This window comes from Puma concolor, chromosome C1 (assembly GCF_028749965.1).
Source record: "Puma concolor isolate L17-30 chromosome C1, mPumCon1.1.hap2, whole genome shotgun sequence".
Taxonomy (NCBI): Eukaryota; Metazoa; Chordata; class Mammalia; order Carnivora; family Felidae; genus Puma; species Puma concolor.
This window is the reverse complement of record NC_141674.1, coordinates 84,116,513-84,126,988: the sequence shown is the minus strand read 5'-3', so window position 1 is coordinate 84,126,988 and position 10,476 is coordinate 84,116,513. Positions and strand designations below refer to the sequence as shown.

General features: G+C 36.9%; 1 long non-coding RNA gene across 1 annotated transcript; it reads left to right on the top strand.

Annotated features, from left to right (window-relative positions):
* The first annotated feature begins 6,591 nt into the window (after positions 1–6,591).
* LOC147578194 (uncharacterized) lies at positions 6,592–9,108 on the top strand. The gene is made up of 2 exons (XR_015254220.1): positions 6,592–6,666; positions 8,910–9,108. It is a non-coding gene; the product is annotated as an uncharacterized LOC147578194 (long non-coding RNA).
* The last annotated feature ends 1,368 nt before the right edge of the window (positions 9,109–10,476 follow it).

Sequence of the window (10,476 nt, the reverse complement as noted above, 5' to 3'; positions counted from 1 at the left end):
AAGGAAGAGGGAGGGAGGGAAGGACAGAAAAGGAAAGGAAAGAAAGAAAAGAAAAATTGACAGAAAAAGAAAAGACAATATCTAAAATGTTGACAAAGATGCAAAATGACTGGAATTTTCATATGTGGCATAATTAAAACAACCACTCTGGGAACACTTTGGCAAATTCTTATAAAGTAAAACAAACACTTATCCTTGGTATTTACCCTAGAGAAATGAAAACATATGTTTCACACAAAAACTTGTTCAAGAATGTTTTGGCAGCATATTCGTAATCACCCAAAACTGGAAACAATCTAAATGTCTTCCATCGGGTTAATGGAAAAACAAAGTGTGGTACATCCATACAAGGGAATACTATTTAGCAATAAAAAGAACAAATTATTGATAGATGCAACAACATGGCTGAATCTCAAATACATTATGCTAAGTGAATGAAATCAGACTCAAAGGTAACATATTGTATGATTCCATTTCTATGACTTTCTAGAAAAGGAAACTGTAGGAATAAAGAACAGATCAGTAGTTGTCAGGAGTGGGTAGAAAATGAGCACACAAGGTAACATGAGGGGGTTCTTGAGGTGATGGAACTGTTCTTATATATCACCACTATATCTTTTTTTTTTTTTTTTTAATTTTTTTTTCAACGTTTATTTATTTTTGGGACAGAGAGAGACAGAGCATGAACGGGGGAGGGGCAGAGAGAGAGGGAGACACAGAATCGGAAACAGGCTCCAGGTTCTGAGCCATCAGCCCAGAGCCCGACGCGGGGCTCGAACTCACGGACCGCGAGATCGTGACCTGGCTGAAGTCGGACGCTTAACCGACTGCGCCACCCAGGCGCCCCATCACCACTATATCTTAACTGTAGTAGTGGTTACACAAATGTATGAATCTGCCAAAACTCACAAAACTGTTCAGAAATAACAATTTTCCTTCATGTAAGTTGAAAAGTACATTTAACAAAAACTGTAGATGAACCAAAGACCTACATACTAAAATTAATGCTAAACTTTTAGAACAAAAAAATAAATAAATAAAAGAATATCTTTACGACATGGTTCTGATGATTCGATAATTCTAAAAACCTTTAAAAAATTATATATTTCATTAACATAAAATTGTAGAGCTGTTGTGCACAAAGAAAAAAGTTAAAAGGCAAGTGACTCACTGAAAAAAGGCATTTACAATATCTATAAACAAATAAAAGGTTAATATCCACAAATCAATAAGGAAAAGCCAAAGAACCCAACAGAAAAAAAAATGAACAACATGAGTAGGCAGCAGTGAAAATGAAAACAAAGGGTCATAAACATAAAAATGTGGCTATCCCTCTAATCATGAGTTAAATACAATTTAAAGCAAGACACATTTTTTACACCTTAGTAACTGACATAACTTAAGATTTCTGAAAAATGAAACTATTCATCAACCAAATGTACAAGCCAGAAATTCCAGTCTTAAGAAAAACTTTCTCACATATGTACAATGATACATGTATTCGTATAATGAAATATTACAGTAGTTAAAATAAACTAGTGTTAAAGGTATCAATATGTATAAATCTTAAGTCCACAATACTGAGCTAAGCAAGCAAATACTTATACAATGATTAAATCACATGTAACAATTCTCTTGGAGAATGAGGGAGGGAAAAAAAAGAGACTTGTTTGTAGATAAATGTCTGTGCAGATATAGTGTAAAATCATAATTGAGATCATAATGCTTACATTTCAGAATAACAGCTACTCTGCAGTTAAAAGGAAGAGAGAGAGAACAGGGATTTTAAATGCTTCTGTATTTTTTCATTATTTAAAAAATTCTGACACCTGAAACCAATGTTAGACTACATGGTAACTTACTAGAATTTACATTCAAATTTGAAACAAAAATACCAAAAATAAAAATAAAAACTTCTAAAGTAAATTTGGAAAAATATTAAGATTCATTAAAATTAGATGAGAGACAGGGGTTATATTATGTTTTACAATAGAATAACACATGGAGTTGGATTTTTATTATCCTCCACATGTGAAGTCAACCTAACCTTTGGCCAGAGGTACAAAATATAATTCTTGCATCCCAGGCAGTTTGTAAGACCAATATATAAAAAAGAAAGAAGATATTTAATTTCTAGTTATATTTCTAATCCTTAGTATATTTCTCAAATTTGGGGTATGTTTGACAATGTCCATAATCAAGAGTGAACAGAACATATACCCACATGTGTGGGGGATGTCGTAGGTTTACTAAGTGGATGGGTGGTCAAATATTTGGAGACTGATGCTCTTGGTGTACATCTTCAGCTTTGGGGTACATTTGTACCACCTGATGGGCAGGCTTGTGTAAACATGCAGTTCTCTCCAGAAGCTATCAACTGAAACACACTATGTTTCCATTCACTCTGGTGTTAGGCCCTGAATCTACATTTTTAACAAGCACTTCAAATAATTCTGAGGCAGATTTCAAAGAACCATAGTTGGAAAACAACTGCTCTAGAACAATACTTCATAAACAAGTATCACAAATAAGGAAGGTGACAGCTTAATTTCCTTAAATTTCTTCAGCAGAGAAAGCTGTAAGCTTTCTATATGATTTCCATGACAGAATGTCACATTAGGCCACCTATTTTCCATTTCCACTGACAGCAAAAGAAAAAGATACGGCTTTTAAGATAATTTCCAGACAAAGATATGTATTTTCCTTTTTTTTTTTCATTGTGGCAGAAAAAAAAAAATGAGTGGGACTTCCTGCTCTGTGCATGTTCTTTTCAAATATGTCCCATGGTCAGAAGGTATAATTGGCATTATCCTTATTCCCTCTCCACTATAGACCATTGTGAACTTGTTAGGTAGAAGCTAGACAGGAGCAGTGGACGGAACACCCCAAAGCAGAGTCCCAATCCGTGAAGGGGAACAATAGAGAGGTGAGCTGGAGGCAAGGATGGTGATAAACTACACATTAAAAGCCCAGGGGCACAACATCCTGACCTGTGACTTCCAAGAACTTGGGGTGACAGATCAAGAGCCACAGTACATAGCATGGCTTTCCTCTTCCCCCTCTGCCGCAGGGTAACTTCCAGATTCATTATAATTCATTTACATTGCAGGTACAGCCCCCCCACCCCCACCCCTTGGAGAAAGGGGTGCATGATGGTTCTGGCACAATCTTTGCAGGGTCCAAAAACTCCTCCTCCCAACCTGTGGGAGAAATCTCCCATATGATTATAAATAGCTTCCTTTAGAGATCACCCACCATACCTCCCAGCTCCTCCCAGCCCAGAGAGATGTAACAAATATCCAATTCCAAAATGACCTAGGGTTGGTTCCACCTCACAGAACCTGCCTGCTCTCCCACCTTGAGTGTAATAAGAGCATATGCTCTTATTAAAGTTGTGGGATACAGCTATAGGATTTGTGGGTAACAGTGCCCTTAATCAAACAAGTGAAGAGCTATCTGCAAGGAGACAAATTGTGACTATATAATTTCTTGGTCTTTGAGGGGAGAATCTTGTCTTCGCCATCAAGTATACATGCATTTTTTTGCATGTGAAGATTTGACTTAAGTAATCTCTACACCTAACGTGTGGCTCAAAAACTTACAACCCTGAGATCAAGAGTTGCCTGCTCTACCTTCTGAGCCAGCCAGCTACCCCCAAGCATACATGTAGTTTTTCAAATGTCATACACATGACAAACTTACATTCCTCTGGGTCCCTTTTACTTAATTTCATGTTATTATCGTATGCTGCTTTGGATTTATTTGATCACGCGGAGAGAAATTTCTACTGACAGAGAAATATAAAGTTTTAGAGTTAGGTCATTATGCTTTGTTTAAGCTTATTTTTAAATATGAGCTCTTTCTGGAGAAAAATGAATTTATTTTATCTAAAATATGCATTTTATATGCCAGAAAAGAAGGCAAAGGTGGCAAAAAAGTCAAAATGCACTATACCTGAAAGAAATTATATCCATGCACTTACTAGTTAAGTATATAAATTCTACTACTCATTTTTTAAAAAAAATTTTTTAACGTTTATTTATTTTTGAGACAGAGAGAGACAGAGCATGAATGGGGGAGGGTCAGAGAGAGGGAGACACAGAATCTGAAACAGGCTCCAGGCTCTGAGCTGTCAGCACAGAGCCTGACACGGGGCTCGAACTCACGGACCGCAAAATCATGACCTGAGCCGAAGTCGGCCGCTTAACTGACTGAACCACCCAGGCGCCCCCTACTACTCACATTTTTTAACAGATTAGTTATTTTGGAATAACACTATCTGTTCATTAAAACTGGGACAGAAGAAAAAAATAAAGACCAAAGAAGCAAAATGCTTTATGTTTTAGAAAGATGACCTCAGTAATTAAGGGAGTTACCTACTGGATATGGTCTAGGAGACAGAAGTCTACTTGCCTCCCTGTCCCATTTTTTGTTTCTATGCATTGTTGGGTATGTCTGTATTCCCCATTGACATGCATACTTCTTTGCATGTTAGGACCACATCATACTCATCTGTATACCTGCAATAACACTTAGAAGAGTAATTTGCTGAAAAGTTTATGAATAATACTATTAAATTAAAACAGTATTTTTTTTTCAACATTTATTTATTTTTGGGACAGAGAGAGACAGAGCATGAACGGGGGAGGGGCAGAGAGAGAGGGAGACACAGAATCGGAAACAGGCTCCAGGCTCTGAGCCATAAGCCCAGAGCCTGACGCGGGGCTCGAACTCACGGACCGCGAGATCGTGACCTGGCTGAAGTTGGACGCTCAACCGACTGCGCCACCCAGGCGCCCCTAAAACAGTATTTTAAATGAATTAAATAGAAAACAAAATGAGACAAAATTTGCTGTGATACTTAAAGTAGAATGCTGTAGAAGAATGAAACTAGACCACTTTCTTACACCATTCACAAAAATAAACTCAAAATGGATAAAAGACCTGAATGTGAGACAGGAAACCAACAAAACCCTAGAGGAGAAAGCAGGAAAAAACCTCTCTGACCTCAGCCACAGCAATTTCTTACTTGACACATCTCCAAACACAAGGGAATTAAAAGCAAAAATGAACTATTGGGACCTCATGAAGATGAAAAGCTTCTGCACTGCAAAGGAAACAATCAACAAAACTAAAAGGCAACCAATGGAATAGGAAAAGATATTTGCAAATGACATATCAGACAAAGGCCTAGTACCCAAAATCTATAAAGAGCTCATCAAACTCCATGCCCAAAAAACAAATAATCCAGTGAAGAAATGGGCAGAAGACATGAATAGACACTTCTCTAAAGAAGACATCCAGATGGCCAACAGCCACCTGAAAAGATGCTCAACGTCGCTCATCAGGGAAATACAAATCAAAACCACACTGAGATACCACCTCACACCAGTCAGAGTGGCTAAAATGAACAAATCAGGAGACTATAGATGCTGGAGAGGATGTGGAGAAATGGTAACCTTCTTGCATTGTTGTTGGGAATGCAAACTGGTGCAGCCACTCTGGAAAACAGTGTGACGGTTCCTCAAAAAATTCAAAATAGATCTACTCTATGACCCAGCAATAGCACTGCTAGGAATTTACCCAAGGGATACAGGAGTGCTGATGCATAGGGGCATGTGTACCCCAATGTTTATAGCAGCACTCTCAACAATAGCCAAATTATGGAAAGAGCCTAAATGTCCATCAACCGATGAATGGATAAAGAAATTGTGGTTTATATACACAATGGAATACTACTTGGCAGTGAGAAAGAATGAAATATGGCCTTTTGTAGCAATGTGGATGGAACTGGAGAGTGTTATGCTAAGTGAAGTAAGTCATACAGAGAAAGACAGATACCATATGTTTTCACTGTTATGTGGATCCAGAGAAACTTAACAGAAAACCATGGGGGAGGGCAAGGGAAAAAAAAAGTTAGAGAGGGTGAGAGCCAAACCATAAGAGACTCTTAAAAACTGAGAATAAACTGAGGGTTGATGGGGAGTGGGAGGGAGGGGAGGTTGGGTGATGGGCATTGAGGAGGGCACCTGTTGGGAGGAGCACTGGGTGTTGTATGGAAACCAATTTGACAATAAATTTCATATAAAACAATAAAGTAGAATGCTATAAATGAACCTAGCAGATCAATTATTGGCATTATCTACATTTCTGATATAAAAAATGAAATTCAAGTATAATATAATAAAAATAATAAAAAATAATTAAAAAAATAATAAAAATAATAAAAATTATTCCTAAAGGTATTTACAGTTGAAGGAGAGCAAATTTTACCACCCCAAATTATGCCTCTTTGGTATCTTGATTATTCTTAACTGGTTATGTTTAAGAAACAGCAAAGTGAACCTCTGGAAACCTACTAGGAATTACCCTTTCATAAGAGATGCATTTATAAGGGAAATACCCATTTGTAAAAGTGTCTCCCTAGCCACACCAGGAAGACTCAACCTCTAGAAACTCAATGAAGATGGCAAGGACTTAAATCTGCATGGACAACAACCTTATCCTTGTTTACCATTCTTTTCCTACCTAGTAACCTCCCATAACTGACTCTCCATCCCCAACATCTTTTCTCTTTTGTCTTCTTTATGAAGGTGAAGGCTTTGGCCACTGCTCTGGAGATCTTACTCAGTTTTCCTGGCTTGGACTCCCCCATATATACAGGAGGTAAATGTGTTATTAAACTTCTGTTTTATTCCTGTTTATCTGTCTTATATCAATTTAAATATTAGATCATCCAAAGAACCTATAAGAAAAGGGAAACTTTTCTACCCCTACACAGTCATAATTTGGTAGTTTTTTTCTTGCTGGCTTTATAACCATGTAAATCAATGACAGTAAAAAATTCCATTTGGGAGTTACAGTTTAGTTTTTCGGGCTTGTAAAAATCTGCATATCCTGGATATCTTATTCAAAATAGTGTTATTAGTTGCTACCCAGTAAATGCCAATTTTGCTATGTAAAGGCATATCTTAAAATATTAAATTGCTAAATCATAAGTTGGAAATTTAAATCCTGTTTCTTTCACAAACTTGAAAAGATGCCTTCTTACATGTTGATGACCATATCTGTTTATATGACAAATGGATGTTTAAGTGGAGTGGGGAATTTTAAGAGATGCTTTTCATGTAAATAAAAACTGATGAGGGAGCATGGGGCAACCTGAGGGCAAAGTGCAGGCTAATAGCACCATACCCCCCTGCGCCCCCCACCCCCACCCCTTGAGATATGTGTGATATTCCTTGGACACTCCTGGCTGCCCAAGAACAGAGGAAAGGAAAGAAAGCAAACGGTTGACTGATAGAGATCACAGTGATGCAGGCCAGGAGTCTCCTTCAGTTTATAGATAACTTAGTAAACTGTAAGAAAAAGGCAATCTTATCCATAGCCTAATCTCCAGAAATCTATAGACTCTATTTCTTGGAGCCTGAAGATCACCCTCATCAAGATGTAAGGTGATTTAAGTGTTTGCCATGGTGATGCAGGAAGCAAAGGCAAATGAAAAATTAAATTACCTTACTGCCTACAGCCCACTGACAAGTACTTGAAACAGGCAGAGTGACCTCCCTCTAGGAGCTCAGCTGCCTCAATGATGACACTTTGCTAGGGGCAAAAGGGAATCTTAGCTTAACATCATCCTGATCCCCCAGGAACCTGTAAATCTACATTAACATATAAAAATTTCTTTGGAAACTTCCTTTATCTCAACTCCCCCAAGATATATTCTGGCAATCATACTGCAAGCTTATGGCCCCCTGATATATATCCAAAGGGTCTCATGACTGAGGTTTTACCAAACAGTAATAAATGGCATTTTCCTAGCAACAGCTAGGCCCTCAAGGTCCTGGAAACTTTGATTCCAAAATTCCTTAGAGACTTACACTGTCCCTACCCTCCTCCCAACCTGAGGGTATATAATGAGTTACCCGTCACAACTCCAGTGCAGCTCTTCCTGCCCATGGGTCCTGTCCCCATGCTTTAATAAAATCACCTTTTTGCACCAAAGACATTTTCAAGAATTCTTTCTTGGCCATCGGCTCTGGACACCCCCCACCATCACCCCAAAACTTCATCAAAAACTACCTATTTGTCAATGTCATTATGAATGTAGAACATGTGGAATAGAGAAGAGGTTCAACAACCTTTTAGATGTTTATGAGAAACAAAGAGGCTACCATTTCTTATAATTTCATTATGTGCTATGTTGAATGTTTTATATAAGTATCCATTATCAACTACATCTTTCCATGGTCCCTGGAGGTAATAATTATTATAATGATTATTCACCATTTTATAAATATAAAAACTGAGATTCAAAGATGTAACATGAATAGGCCAGGTAGTAAATCAGAGATTTGACTTCAAGAGTTTTGCTCTAAACCCTCCCAGGCAATGGCAAAGTTGATGGTTGTTTTTCTGAAATAACCAGAAAGACAAACGGAACATGAGAAATGGAACAGGCAGAAGACTGAACCCTTTAGATGATATAACATGTGGAAATGCTAGCAAAGGTTTCAGTTATGAATACAGAAACCATACCAAATAGAATAAAAAGCACAGCATACTTCTGTATCCCTAAAATTGCTTGCATTGTTCCTCTTTTAACATGGAGTACAAAGTACAAGAAGGCATCAAGTGAAGGATATATCTTTCTAATGTGAAATTAAAATCAAAGTAAACCTGTTATTACTGATCATACCTGTCAGTCAGATTGGATTTTCTTTTTTAATTTCTGGTTTGAGGCTGATACATGAAGATAAATGGCACTTAAAGTTTGTTCAGTGGTGTGGGTTCCTTAGAGTGAAATAAAGAAAACAACAATAACACTTACTAATTTGCATTCATTGAAAACTTATTTCTTTGTGTTTACTCCTCCAGATATCTAATGAATACTTATATGTTCTTACCAGGTTTTTTACTTTACAAAAACTAACAACTGAAAAGAATATCCAGAAGGAAGAAGAAATAAAGGAGGCACTAATGTCTACGGTTCCTGTATTTTTCAACCCTAATGAATGTTCACCCTGTAGGTGTAATATGTTCCATTATTTAAAAGAAAAAGATAATAAAAAGCATTTTCCTGTGCTTTTAAGCATTTATGAAAATACAGCTTACTTGAGATTTCTCGATTATTTACTTCAATTGACATTTCAATATAACATGAAAATTATATTTATAGTTTCCTCATAACATCTTTGGCCCTATTTTCCTGATGAAAAAATGTAAAAGTTGTCAGACCTTGGTTCTCCTGAAGAGAACTTTCCAAATCCATGAATTTGTAATTATTTAAAAGTAAAGGACTTTGAAAGTATGTACTTCCTTGTTTACTAGCAAACTGGCTAATTAACGCATGAACTACAATGATCAGTTGGCCTTTATACAGAAAAGAAGTCCATCTTGAGCATTAACACTTATCAGTTATGAATGGCCATTGGTTTCCATTAGAAAAGTATTGTGGTCAATAATAGATTTCAGAATGGGCTTGAGAGACAGCAATCTCAGGAGACAATACCAATTCACCTACAATTGTTAAAGGATGAATGGAGAAGTAGGGTGGGGACACAGAAAATGTAAGCATTACACAGTCCCTCCAAAAAGGTGAGACTGAGCAACCCATTCCATGTCATCTTCAAACCGTACCAAGGAAAGGCAAAGGGAAATAACATCAAGGGGAAATCTAATATTTTATAAAACATTAAAATCTGTGAAGATGTCATTGAGGTATTATGAAAAAGAAACTAGAAAATCATTTTATTTGAAAAATACATCAATGTTATTGTTTTTAGAATTTTCAGTTCGTCCTTTAATCTCCTCCTTAGAAATATCAACTAAGCTCATGGAATATTATTACCATGACCCCTACTACTACTACCATGATTACCATTAATACCTTTAATAAAATTACATTATAGCAGCCATCTATTCATCTCTTATATAACATTTACATTGAGTAAGCAGGAATCTGGGGGTACAATTACCAATAAATTTTTGTCTCCCAGTATTTCCATCTCAAACTCATTCTATGGAAATGGTCATTTTCCTACCTCTGTAAAACCCATGGGAATCCCCATAGCATTCCTGATCACTCTAAGATAATAAAAACACTTTTAAAAATTAAGTATTTTAGTTTTCAATAACTTTCACTTAGGTACTAGGAAGATCTCAACTCCTTAGTAGCTGAGTTGGATAGTGTGATAGTGTAGAGGCCAAGGGCAGGCCATGCCAAGTTGGGCCACTTTGGCATGAACATTATTTTGAGTTAAAAGCAATCCAAACCCAGTAGATTTGAAAAAGCTCCTTACTTTCCTCTCAAGTGCCTGCTTTACCAAGAAGAAAGCTATTAACAGAGATTCCTCTTTACCTAGGAAAGTTATCTGAATAGGGCATCTTTGTTTTACAAACATCTCCTTTTATCTTCTGGCTAAGGATCTCTCTCCCCTTTGTATCCTCAGACAGCTACCCATCTCCTTAGCTCAT